We start from the raw sequence: 13575 nt of genomic DNA on the forward strand, positions 1-13575 counted from the left end.
CAAAATAATGGCAAAAAGCACTTTCAGTTTTTCTCTTAAAATCCCCTAGGATCATATGGGGACCTCAAGTCAAAAACCTTCACTTTAGAACAATAAATAAATAAACCCGCTAAAGCCTTCCCAAGGCTGGCCAACTGTAGCATAAGTAATGCAAGAGGCTGAGAGATGCCAGATAAATTTGATTACTATAAAAGATGGGAATATGTTTCTTTCCTCAGAGAATTCACAAAAAGGGGTCAAAAACAAAGCAGCACTGAAAGTGAACAACTTCATTTCGCCAGCAACTCAAGGCGAAAATACAATACAATTTCGCGGGAACATTTTATCACATTGGTGCAGACACCTCCTAATCTTCTATTTCTGAAAAAGGAAAATAGGAAAGATAGAGTCCAAGCAAAATGAGACTCTTCTTTCTTTTCTGGAAAAGTCATTCTGATTAGTATATCAATTCAGTAAAGAGTTCAAGAACTGTTTTCTTCATCTACCTGCTACCAGTGTCATAGTATCTCTAACACATTTCATTAGAAAAAAAATAAAACTAATCTTACACTTCATGTTATTCTTCCTATTTGTCAGATTATCAAATCATTTATATCGAACACTTTCAGAGAGCATCATTAGGAGAAATGACCTACTGTACTTTCCTTGTTAAAGAAAAACAAAGTCTTGACTCAATGTTAATTGTTACAGCCCTGAGTAATGATTAGATATAGAGATCCCCTGTGCACTATTCTCCAACTAAAAGATAGTCCTGATTTCACATTGCCACATTTTTTCCTCTGTAAATAGATGAGCTCTTGCCAGTTGCTATTACAATGGCACTAGTATTTTGCTAACCTCTCTGGAATTACTTTTTCCTTCATGTGTCCTAGGGTTGCACTTGGCTTTTTCACTAACACATCATGTTGGTGGCACAGTCATACAGTTGTCAGCTAACACCCCCTCATCCCTAGCAAATGCTATACTTTCGGCTAACAGCAAAAGCTATTCTTACTAGAATCTATTAGATTTCACCTTATTTTCATTACTTCTTCAAAGTCATCCAGTTCTTCGTATTTAATGTTCCAAACTTTCACTCTATTAACAGCATCTCTCAGCACTGAGTCTTCAGCCCAATTTCAGTAACCCATGTGTGGTTTTTCTAGAAGAGTTACAAGTAATAAGTATAAAAAAAGGTTGATCTTGGAGGAACAAGTAACTTCCATCCAGCCTGATAAATTCATTTTCAGCACACAAAAACTCTTTTATTTGCACTACACTTCTTACAAACAATCTTCTACTTTTGCAAAAAATATTTTCCATGGTGTCATTGTATCAGTCGCTCTACAGGACTCAAGAAAGGACAGGCCTCCAGCACTTTTTACTAATAATATTTTTTAGTATTAGAGGAAGAAACTAAATGTTTCTGGAACAGTCAATCTTTGGCATGTTCATTTTATTCCTTTTTCCCTGAAGTTTCCTGTCTTTAATTCTCTCCTTCACGTTGCCACAGTATTCTTCTTATATGAAAGAAAATCAGTCTGTAATACAGAACATAGAGTTCTACGTGGCAGTCCTTTCAAATTTTTTGGATGGACACTACCATCTCCCTAACTGAAAGCACATTAACCCTTTTAGTACTGAAGAAGTTTCGAACAAGCCTGAGCTATCCTTAAGCCCATCCTAACACTCTGCTAGTTCTTGTCTTCTCGGTTATGAGACTATGGAACCTTTGACTACTTTTTTTTTTTGTAACAATGATTTTGTTCCACTTGATTACTACAAGTTGTAACTTGTTTTCCATTATGTATTAACTTCCCATTAATCTGTCTTGGCGAAGGGGGGTGGGCAGAACAGTGTGCATGCAGCGGTTTTTTGGGGGACAGTTTCTTTTGCAAGTAGGTTGACAGCCCATTCCTGCAAGTTCTTCCCTTCTGCTTAGAATGCAATTTCCAGATAGCATTTCTACCTTCGACTTGCAACACACTACCTGATTTTCCAACACTCAAGCCCTTGAATTCATCAGTCCAGATGGTTTCGCCAATAAATATTTTTAATTTCCAAAATTTTGCCATTTTTAAATAAAGCAGAAATTAAGTAGCAGACTACTTTTATTCTTCCATTTCATTTAAAACAAATGTAAGGATTTGGGTTTTCCCATAAGCAGCTCTGAAGCTCAGCTAAATGACAGTAAGATGAAGCAATCTATTGGCTATCACAGAGAATAAAAACTTTTTCCTTTATAAGCATTTTTTTTTCATGCTAGAAATTTAAATCACAATTTCTAATGCTATTTCTATTGGGTTTACAGAGACTAATATCCACACCCAATTTTGGTCAAAACCATTGATTCAGTATTAAATGCTTTGCAGTAACTAAGCAGACCTTTTTTTACGTCAAACAATTTTAGTAAAAAAAAAGGTTGATTATCTGTTTTACTCATGCTATTGCTCCTTATTTTATCACAGTCTACTATATAATTGCCCTGCAACTATCACTTTACGCCTTATTTCTTTTTTCTGCAGTATATGCATTCTAAAATCACCCATTTCCGGTAAAGCAAAGTCTAATTAATATTTGTAATAAGACATAAAAAATGTTTTCTATACTAAATCAACATAAAGGCAACACCTTCATTTTCAACTTTGAAGGCCAAAAGACAATTATAATCTGGAATGAAGAACAGTTTCCTCATAAGAACAAACCACATTTTCGCATGTTAACAAATACTTGAAACAATAATCAATACTTTAAAAAAGAATAATTGCCCTCTACAGATTTCAAAACAAGGAGTAAGACCAAGATACAAAGAAATTCAGTAATTTGACCCAAGACAACTTGAAGAAAAGAGAACAAGAGGAGAACAAAAATGTTCTGTCTGATGCTCTGGTTTCCCCCCTGCATAAACATTGCCAGCTTTACTCAGAAGCTGAAAGATGACTACAGCAGTTTACAACCACCCACCCTGGCTGCTCACTCAAGGGGCTACCTACAGGGGCTCTGGATTCAAGAACTTTTTGAGGTGATGACAAAAGGAGTTTGGGAAAAGACAGGTGTGAGGAGAAGAGCATTATAAGAATCAAAGAGTTGTAAACTACTGCAACAGAGGAAGAAGGGCAGGAGCCTGAGAGACTGAAGATACCAGGAATACTGAGCAGACCAGCTCTCGCTCCCCCCTGTTACTAAGCTATGTGCAGTGGCCACTTCTCTGTGACTGCTTACTCTGAGATAAGCAGACACTGCAAAGAAGTACTCACCAAGAATCAGGTGTCAGAAACTGACTGCTGTGTCCCAGCCAAATGGCAGTTCTATGACCACAACCGAGTGTACAGTAACTGCAGTTTGTAAAAGCTGATTCCTGGCAAACAGGTACCCCGACCAGCTACAGCGGTGGTATTCGCCAGGAAGCAGGCGGTCGGCAGCTCTGAACAACCCACTCCTGCTGACACAGCGACAACACTACCTAACAGCAGTGGGCTGTTCCACAGTGCCTACAGAAGTTTCTGAACCTGATCCTCAGCAAAGAAGCAGACCTGAACAACACAGATTGCTGGAGAGCAAGAGCACAGGCTTGCACATGCAGGCACTGCAGCAGGGAATTCAGCTGTGTGTGATGGAAAAGAATGAAATACCAGAAGCACAGGCTGGGATCCTGGTTTGGGAGACCTGCAGAAAGGAGGGCATAAAAAACATTGGTGATATGAGAGTACGATCCAACATCGGTGGATTTAGGTTTTCGTTCATCACTTCATTGAGTTTTCCACTCCTGCTCTGACAGGATAGCACAGAAGATGGGAAATTCAACTAGGTGTATCAGTCAGGCAGTTCTGAAGTCCCAGATATTGAATGAAGGTAACACTATTGGGAAACTAAGAAAAGGGCAATACTGACTATCATGAAAACACACAAATTAGACACCAGCTTTAAAAGCCATCTATACGCTGTCCCCTTCTTATAATCTTTTTTTTCTAACCACTTAAAAGGTTGCTTGCATGAGCATAGCAGAACAGCAAAGCTGTAAGAAAGTACACATTTTTAGAGAACAGAAACACAATGTGAAAATACTAAAAAAAATTTAAAATAAACGAGGCAAGATTTATGAAAGTGCTTTCAATTTCTTCAGACACTATTTTCTCCTAAGAAACCTAATAGCACAATATAAAAATTATTTTCCTTCCAGTATTAATTGTTTTCAATATTAATGTAAAAAATCCTGACAACTAGCAATTTAAAAACACAACAAAATTATCATTATGATAAGAGGCTTGGAGACATACATATGCAAAGACTCCATGCAGAAAGGTACTGTAACTTGCTTCCTGTGCTTGAGAGATCACTTCTGGTCATCTATAAAACTAAGATGCAAAAATCTTCTAGAGTTAATAATCTTTGTACTTCACTGGCATAATTAGTTGATTTTTTTTTACACCAAGGAGTTATTGAAAAAACAGTTGAAATCTGCAGAAGGATGCTCCTGCATAGAACAGTGACTGATGGGCAGCTCTTTGACTGACTAAATGAACAAAGGGCTCCTGTGGATTTTAATAACACTGATCCACTTATGAATCATAAATGATACAGAAACCCTTTTGCATCTTTGAGACTTTCAAGATTTCGGGGGGGGGGGGTGTTTTCATCCAACAAAATGTTATTCATCATGGTGTTGGGGTTTTTTTGCCTTTTAGAAAACAACTGCATTTGATATGTGTTTGACATGGGTGTCCTATCAGAGCCAATTTTTTAGATTTTCTGTCACAGGTAAGCTTTGTGAAAGAGAAAAGTATAGCAGGTTTTTCATACCCTTTCACGATTATCTGAAATATTGCATAGGAAAAATGAGAACAGACAGACTTAGCAGTAGGGCAGTAAGGCCACTAGAGAAAAGACCCTGAAACTAACTGACACCACTGGATTATAATTTCTCATGGTTTTAAATAATTTTATTGGATTTTGAAAATTTAGATTAAAAATAGTTAATTAATATATAGTTTCTATTGTAACCATAAGTCTATAACAAAGTGTAAATAGATGTACCTGGGAGGTAAGTTTAACATATATTTTAAAAAGAAGCATTAATGTTTTCAGAGGAAAAAGCCTAGGCAGCAAGCCAAGTAACTCCAAGCTTTCTCTTTCAGAATATACAAATACTTTTATCAGCCACAGTGCCCTCTTACCTGGACACATTTTTTACACTGTGTTCTTATACTATATACACATAATTCTGTATATTTTACATGTATGTAGTTACCTATGCACACATTCTTTAAATAAACTTTCAAAACTACTTTTTCAGGATGAAACAGACGTATCAAACTCAAATGCTAGGAAATACAAATGTTTAGCTCATCAGGGTAATGTTACTTTGGATCCTCGAATGTATGCTTTAATTGAAATAATCTCATTTTTCCCCACAGGAACCATATGTCATTAAGTGCATGGGAAAAGACTGGGTGATTAAGACAGAAAACTGGAAAAGAAGGTTGTGTCTCTATCACCGCCCAAGAGTTCCTACTCTGTATCAACCATGCAAATATATGACGCACCCCACAAAACTTGAACACCTGATTCCCCATTGGATATCACTCTTACCTCCACTCGAGTTCCTAAACTCACGATACCTCTCAAACTACTTCACTGGACTCCTAGTCTTGAATCCTATCATTCAGCTTTTAAAATTCTCACTTTAGGAAAGTTCAAAGTATTCTCACCACCATCATCATATCCACGTCATACTGTAAAGTAATGCTGCTTAGGCTCAAACAAAAACATACAAAAACCTAGAAAACTTCCTTAGGATATTTATTGACGCAGCATCTTAAAAGATTTTTTCTAACAAATTTGTGTTTCTGTGAAAGATGTCTTTCACATAAAAGCATAAGAGTTTTTTTAAAAAATTAAAAGTTGCCATGTCTGAAACACTAACAGAACAAATAGCCTCTTGCAGCTGCAATTTCATAGACAGCAATGGCTGTATTCTCTCTGTGCATCAGACAGGAATTTTTCATTTCATACATCATTTAAAACTTGCTGCAGTGATTCCACAAACCTGTCTATACTATTAGCACAAAGTGAAGAGAAGCCTTCTTTCCCACTTCCCACCCCTCCAATTCAAGTTATTTTGGCCAAAATTCAACTGTGCAAGTAGACCACCATAGCACTGATGACAGAGAAGCAAAACATACTCAGTGCTAGATAATGAAGAAAAAAAATCTTATATTGTCATAAGTAATAATGCATACTATATTTAAATACATCAAAATAAAATTACACTGTCTACATCATCAGCAAACTTACTGAGGAAACAATATACCGTAGCAAGCAGCCAGCTAGTATACGCAGTTGTTTCAGTATTTTTAAACACAGATTTGCATTTATATCGTATTTTCAGAAATTACTCTCCCAGGACAGTATAAGAGTCTGGAACAAAGCTTCTCCCTGAAAAAATGCATATTCAGGCAGAGATCATGTACGTATTCTGTGGCTATTAACACAGGCAGATCACTTACTGCTGCAACTGCCCCAGAAAAAATTGTGATTATCATTATTGCTAAAGTTATTATTGTTGGTACGGTCTTTAAATGCTCAAACACAGATCTATGTTCTGAAAATACATAATTCACTAACCTATGTGCCAAAGCCTTAAACTCACACCGTGGCCACAATTCACACACTTTCAGACTGCATTAGACTGAAAGCTGAAAAATGGACAGCTTTTACAAAAAACTCATTTAAATAATACTAGATACTTGCACTTGGAACTCAGCTTGGAAATACAAAGGAAGAAGTTTTCTCACCATATATGAAGGACTTCTGGCCTGGAGTATGTAACACAGGATACTCACTTCCTGGGCATTAATTCAGTAATTCCACTTTTCCTTCAGGATAAATCCAGAAAGTAGCTAACACAAATAAATGAAAAACACAAATTTAGCAGGGGTTGGATGTGAACAACTAGAGTTTTTTCTTGTCCGTTTGACTGAAAAAAAAATGCTCCTATGGTCTTCCTTTCTAATCTAAAAGTAAAGGTAAGTTACGAGGGAGGTTGCAATAGCACTAGTTTGGCTCCACAGTAGCATATTTTGGTATCGTGCTAATACTGGCATCTCAAATGTTGTGTTCTGATACAAGATCAGAATTTGGGGACAACGATAATCTTGTATGCAGACAGCATTAACCTACTGTCACCTCCTACGCCTCCCTGCACAGCCTGGTCCCCCACTTGACCGAATGCACGCCAAGCAGGCCGTCCCCCTTCCCCTTCCCCCAGCACCCAGCTACTGCCTGGGGGACGTGGTGGGCAAGCGCCGGCATTGCAGCACAGTCGGAGCCAGCAGCTCCGCTGTCTCCAGCCGCCGCATGGCTGTCTGGCACAGGAATTCCCCAGGCTGTAGGGTAGAGCCCAGTGACCTGTTCTGCTCAATGGCAGGAGGGTGACATCGCTACAAGGCAATCTGCGACACGGGACAGCAGACCTGACTGGGGAAGCAGCACCATGGTCACAGCCAGGCAGTCTAACAGGACCTGAGGGGCTGACTTCAGCCTTGCAGGCTCAAGTTTCCCCTCCCTTCGTATGACCAAAGCCAAACTCAACTCAGATTGGATTATGAACACAAGGTGGGTTTGTGCTCGCCATAGTTTTGAGTTTACGCTCAAAAGGCACTGCGGGGATGGCCGTACAGAGTGCTGGTCTCCAAACATCTTGTGTTCCTGCCCTCGTATAAAAGCCAAATCAGCCCAACTTACTTCTGTAATCAATATTTCTGCATGGAAAAAACAATGGAAAGCTACCAAACAAACAGACCCCTTCTTTCTACTCCTTAATACTCTGATACAGAGATTGAAAAACATGAACCACATTGTAACAAAAGCTGCAGACGTAAGAACACTTTTGAAGAAAGCACCAGTTGACATTTTCAGAAAGATAAGGCCCAAGAGTCAATCATTATAAACCATATGAAAGAGGCACTAAATATAGATTATATGACTCTCCTCCTGTTGTGTGTCAAAACAATATTTTAGTTTTATTTTTAAATCTGCCAATCAGGGCAAAACTAATCACCAAAAAAAAGTGTTTTACCTTTCAAACATCTGTCATATATTAAAATTGCCCGTGTCAAATAGACAGAATAGGGATACACGGACAGTTTTCACAGATTGCTCAGATTTCTGGGCTCAAAAATTAAAAATATACAGACATTAATAAGAATTGAAATATCCAGTCAGTAAATTTCTTCTCTCTGGAAAAGACTTTGCAGACGAAAAGAAGCTTCAAGCAGTAAGCAGATACATTATATTTCCTTTTCAAAAAGTTGAGAACAGATTGCAGGGTTTGCAAGATAAGATGGTACCGCAATTTTAAACAGTCCAAACATATCTTGTCATCTCCAAACATTGAACTATATTAGATTACAATCTCAATTAATATCTGACATTATTTCTAACAGTGAAAAGTGACATCATTTGCAACTGACATAATAGCATGCTGCTCCAGAGTGAGGAGCTCTCTGCGCTGGGCTAGATGCCTAGAATTTCCCTACTCCTCTGACCTTAGCTGTAAAAAACATTGTTATTCTTCTCTGATATCCTGAACTGAAAGCGAGAAAAATATAGTAGGAGAAGGAGGTCACTTATAACGAGAGGCATTTCCACCAGGCAGATACCAACACAAAAACAGGGCACGGAGCTGCACACAACAGAAAATGAGTCTTAAAATACAAACAAACCAAAACTCAACATGATAAAGGATCAGAGAAGTCTAAATAGATTAGGCACCCACAGCTTAAGTGAAAATCTAATCCCCAAAAGTGGTAGAGGGAAAAGAAGACAGGAAAAAACCTAACTATGGAAGGCAAGACTGGAAAGTCAAGGGGTAGTCTCTATGGAGCTAGATACAAGATCCAGGAAGCAAAGGGAAACGAATCGGGAAAAGTAGAAAATCTAGGATAGTGATTTTGAATAAGATATATCTGGATTAGAAAAACAAATGAATGTGATGGAGGATAAGCACACTGTAGTTCCACTTAGTGGGAACACCTGACTTTAGCGTGGCTTATCACCACCCGCAACAGTACCCAGTGCAACCAATAGTGCCTCAAGCAATGCCACCCTCCAGCTGTGTACCTGAAGAGAAGAATACCTTCAGGAGTGTGAACCACTATTCAATTTTCCACTCATTAATGTGTATTAAAATGAATATTGATCAAGAACATTCCTCCACATCAACAGCTGTATCACTATAATGATGTGGAAAATACCTTCAAAAATAATTCCTTAGATATAATGAGGAAAACTACTAGATAATGCCCCATACTATTAACACTCACAGTTAAATACAAAGATACATAACACTGCCTGAAGTTCATTATCTATTTGCTGGCTCTGCAGCAAAAAAAAAAAAAAAAAAAAAAAAAGGCTTATTGCTACTGAATTGTTCTTTCAAAAATTTTCAGTAACTGCTAAGATTATATACTCATACACCCTTCTTTTCAGTCAACACCAAAGTATTTCTGTAAGCATTGTGACCCTGAAAAACTTTGATTTTAAGTAAATTAAAGACAAGCTACAATGATATACTTGAATATTCCTATTACTTTTAACACACTGAAACACATGTAAGTTATCAGAATGTGGTAAGTCATATGAATCAAATGCTTCTGAGTTATGAGAATTTTTGTGAGTAGCATAGCACAGGAACACAAGAAAGGTTATAAAATCTAAGACCATTCAATGACAGCTTGTGGAAAGCTTCCCAAATTACTTGTCCATGTGCAATGAAACAACCAGCCACATGATGAAAGATTTTACTAAACATGAAATAAATACAAATGGTTATCTAGTTACATTTATGCAGCAAGTATGTAAATCTGCTTGTCTACATTCACAGCACAGTTTCTTGAAAGTACCAGTCTCAGATACAACCCACTGACATTACAGTATCATTAGCTGAAAACTTAAAGGGAACTTACATGTACTGACTAATACTGCATAATTAAAAAAGGTAAGAGTGAGAAAAAAGGAGACAACCATTTCTGTAGATACCTCTGTTAGAGGCTCCCCAGGTTCTCCTACATCAAAGAGGTAAAGGCTCTACTACCAATGCCACTGTGCTTCACAAAATAAGTACACCCAAAGAACACCACAATATCAACAATTCACACAGCAGTCTGCGAGCCTAGGCTTCCAGGATCCCTGCCTTGCCCCTCTCCCTCCAACACTGCTTCACTGTAGGTATTAGTATATGGACAGGTGCAAACAAGATTTGGTGTTAACAAATAAGCACTAATAAAACAGCAGACATCTAATGTAATGGTGCATCTACAACAGCAATTCTGCAGCTATCTGTATTATTTCTGCCACAGTATTGTCTGTGTAACCTTGAATTGCGAATGCTTACCTGAATGTAGCAAGCAAGCATGTCAATGCAGACCATGCAGTAAAGATCTATAGCTCTAAACTTCCACCTTCATTGTGAACTTCTCAACTCACAAATCAATAAAATATTGAGTCATAAACAATGAGCCAGAAATTTTCTTGGGGGAAAAAAAAAAAAAAAACAAACAACAAAACAAAACACCCAAACTTATTCAGAATTGTGAATCATGGAGCCTACACATTTTCCAACAGAAGTTCAGGAAATAAAAATCTCATTAAAGCTTTAGCCAAAATTTCTAATTCATCAAAGGACCATGTTCTGAATACCAATGAATTTCATGAAAAAGAAGCATTTTTTTCTTGTCTGCATGTCTGTAAAATATCTTTTAGGTTACAAAACCAAATCTGATGACACTGAAAAGTCTTTCAGGAACAAAGACTGACGAGTAAAACAACCACCAGATCTCTTTAATTCCATGCAAAAGTGTCAACAGCAAAATCACTGCATCTCTTCCATAGCAGAATATTAAACAGTTCATTAATATCCATTTTCCCTTCTTCTCTTTTCAGGGGCTACTAAAATTGTTTCTGTTTGATTTTACATGAGTGAAACTCCTCCCAAATGAAACAGGTACAAGTATCTTGAAAGAACATTCAAGTGTACATCATTCAAGACCTTGGCAGTCCCTATCTCTGTGAAACAACAATAGCATCCCACTAATAACAATGACTTGCTTAACTATTCATTTTTGTAAATAATGGAACTGAAAATTATCTAGTGATGGATTTACACTTTTACAATGCATCTCAGGGATGAAAATGAATAGGGACGAAGAAATTATGTATATTACAATGGGTGACAAACAGAACTTAAGATTCTAGCTAGCTCCACAGAAGAACACAAGCTGGAAAATGTGGCACTACAATTTTTAGCATTTTACCTTTGTCTAATGCTACTGTGAGACATCCTATACGTATTATTTGTATTATAGTAACACTCAAAGACTCCAATTAAAATCCAAACACCATTATGTTAGGCAGAAATAGTATGAAAATTACAATAGGTGTCATAGCCATTTTAATTCCAAACAACCACAATAAATTACCTATTTCTCAGATATACCTTCCTTTATATTGTAGTTACTCACAGAATTTAACATATTAGTTCTTATATTCAGGGGGAGCATTAAAAGGATTGCCTAGGCAGTCTTTCAGCCTTTTTTTTATTTGAAAACCATATTAATATTTCCAGTGGAGGCACACAGCTTAGAGAGTGAAAGCCTACTGACACAAGGCTTGCTTTCCTTAATCACCTTTCCTGAGAAGCAGCCCATGGAACCACAAGACCCCGTGGACCATCAGCTGAAAAAGCCTGCTCCCCTGAGGTGTAAGACTGCTATTTTACAGAAAATACATGCATTTAGATTTTCTTCTTGTTGCTCCTCCTTTTTAGTGAATTCCTTCTTTTATTTTAGCTTAAGTACTGACATACTAAACATACCAATTTACTCTAGTCTAGGCTATCATTTTACTATTAATATATTTGCACACTGAACCACCTAAGTCTGAGAACTAGGTACAATCTGTTAGAAAGTTATTCTGAGACAGAGATGCATCTTGCATACATGCCTAGCCAGTTGGATAATTCAATACCATTTTGTTTTGACTTAAAGAAGAGGACACCACAAATTAGCATAGATATTGAAAAATAACATTATTTGGAGGCAGGAAACTGACAAAGGTGACAACCTTTCCAGTAACAATGGAAAACATTAAGTTTCTATGCAAAAAGTTAATAAAGATTACTTTGTGTTTAAGTAACAAATGGCAAGTATTTATACTGTGACTATTAGTTCTCTAGTAGGGAGTTTATTATAAACAGTATTTCAAACGCAGGACTTTAAGAGACAATGTATAAATATTTTAAATGATAAAATATAGGTGTTGGCTTTTTTTGTACTGTGTCCAGAAAATTTGCACAAACACATCAAATTCTCCACCTAGGGAATTTACTTTATTGTTAAGTTTGCATTTAAAACAAATGTACATGACCTATTTTGGGGCTAATATAACTAAAAGGAATCTATTTGTTGTTTATTATTTATAGAAGATTCACTTCAGATTAGGCCTTTTGCAGACGTGTGTATCTGTGTGGCATCATAAAGCATCTCCAGATATCCCCCAGCACTAAAACAGACGAGAAAATGACAAGTTAGGATGTATCCCAGTACACACAGTATTTTATAAAAGCTAAGATTAAAAGCTGGTTTTTTCCTTTTCAGAAAGGCCACATGAAAGAGCTAGTACCATGGCTAATGCATTGACCTTCTGTGTCTGATAATGACAAGTTCAAGTTCCTAGAGTTGGATAAGATGTGGAACTAAAGTAAGTGCACTCAAGCAATGAGTTCTCCTGCTCTGTTAGAATCCTACTCACAAAACTAGCCCTATAGAAAGAAGAAAACAGTTTAATTTTTTTATATATATATAACCAAGGAGTTTTTCTACGCCATCAGCAGGTCTCATAACTACTTTCTTCAGAGCCTTCAATCTAAGGCACTGGTGGTTTCTTTTAATAGCAAACTTGAAATTATTTCATGTGAGTAAATGACATCAAATTTATGAAAAACAGAGATATAAAATTGCTGGTTGTGTCTAAAATTTTGTTTTTCTCTTTTAAAGAGGGAAAGACTAAAACATAGTAAAATCATGTATGTCATATAAGAGATACAACATCTCTTTACAAATCTTGCCTTCCAAACTTCCAGGAAATCAGAAATGCATTTTTATACAGCAAGTGGACTTCTTGAAGTTAACTCCTCTGGAAATCTAGCACCTCCCTTTCGTTTTCAAAGGAGGGACAGCAAAAGCACATCAAGCATTTCTTCTTATCATCAACTAAGAAAAACCGCAGTTGACCTAAAGCCTTTATTCCTATCAGTCATTAGTTCTGTACAATTTTGCAGGTTGTAGTGTCTGGAGCTCTTCAGGGGCAGAATAAAACTCCTTCACAATGCTGCTGGCATGACTGAGGCACAGAAAAGAAAGCTGCTGCCATCAAACTAGGCACCAACAGCAACAGGTTAGACAGATAAGGTAAATGGAGTTTGACTAAGGAAAGTAACTAATAAAGCTTCTTTTTTTCTGAATTACTACTGCTAATAATAACACATATTAGGATGTACTACTAATACATACATATGACTGGTTTAGCACATTTTATATT

At 37.0% G+C, this 13575-nt stretch overlaps 1 protein-coding gene across 1 annotated transcript in view; it reads right to left on the minus strand.

The window, feature by feature from the left end:
* The window catches only part of ZFHX3 (zinc finger homeobox 3), a 665716-nt gene that overhangs the window by 440072 nt on the left and 212069 nt on the right, over window positions 1-13575 (minus strand). Inside the window, exon 4 of the mRNA XM_075039729.1 lies at window positions 6774-6878. The gene's annotated coding sequence lies outside the window, so the exon portion shown is untranslated. The remainder of the gene's footprint in view (window positions 1-6773; window positions 6879-13575) is intronic.

Source organism: Buteo buteo, chromosome 11 (assembly GCF_964188355.1).
Source record: "Buteo buteo chromosome 11, bButBut1.hap1.1, whole genome shotgun sequence".
Classification (NCBI taxonomy): Eukaryota; Metazoa; Chordata; class Aves; order Accipitriformes; family Accipitridae; genus Buteo; species Buteo buteo.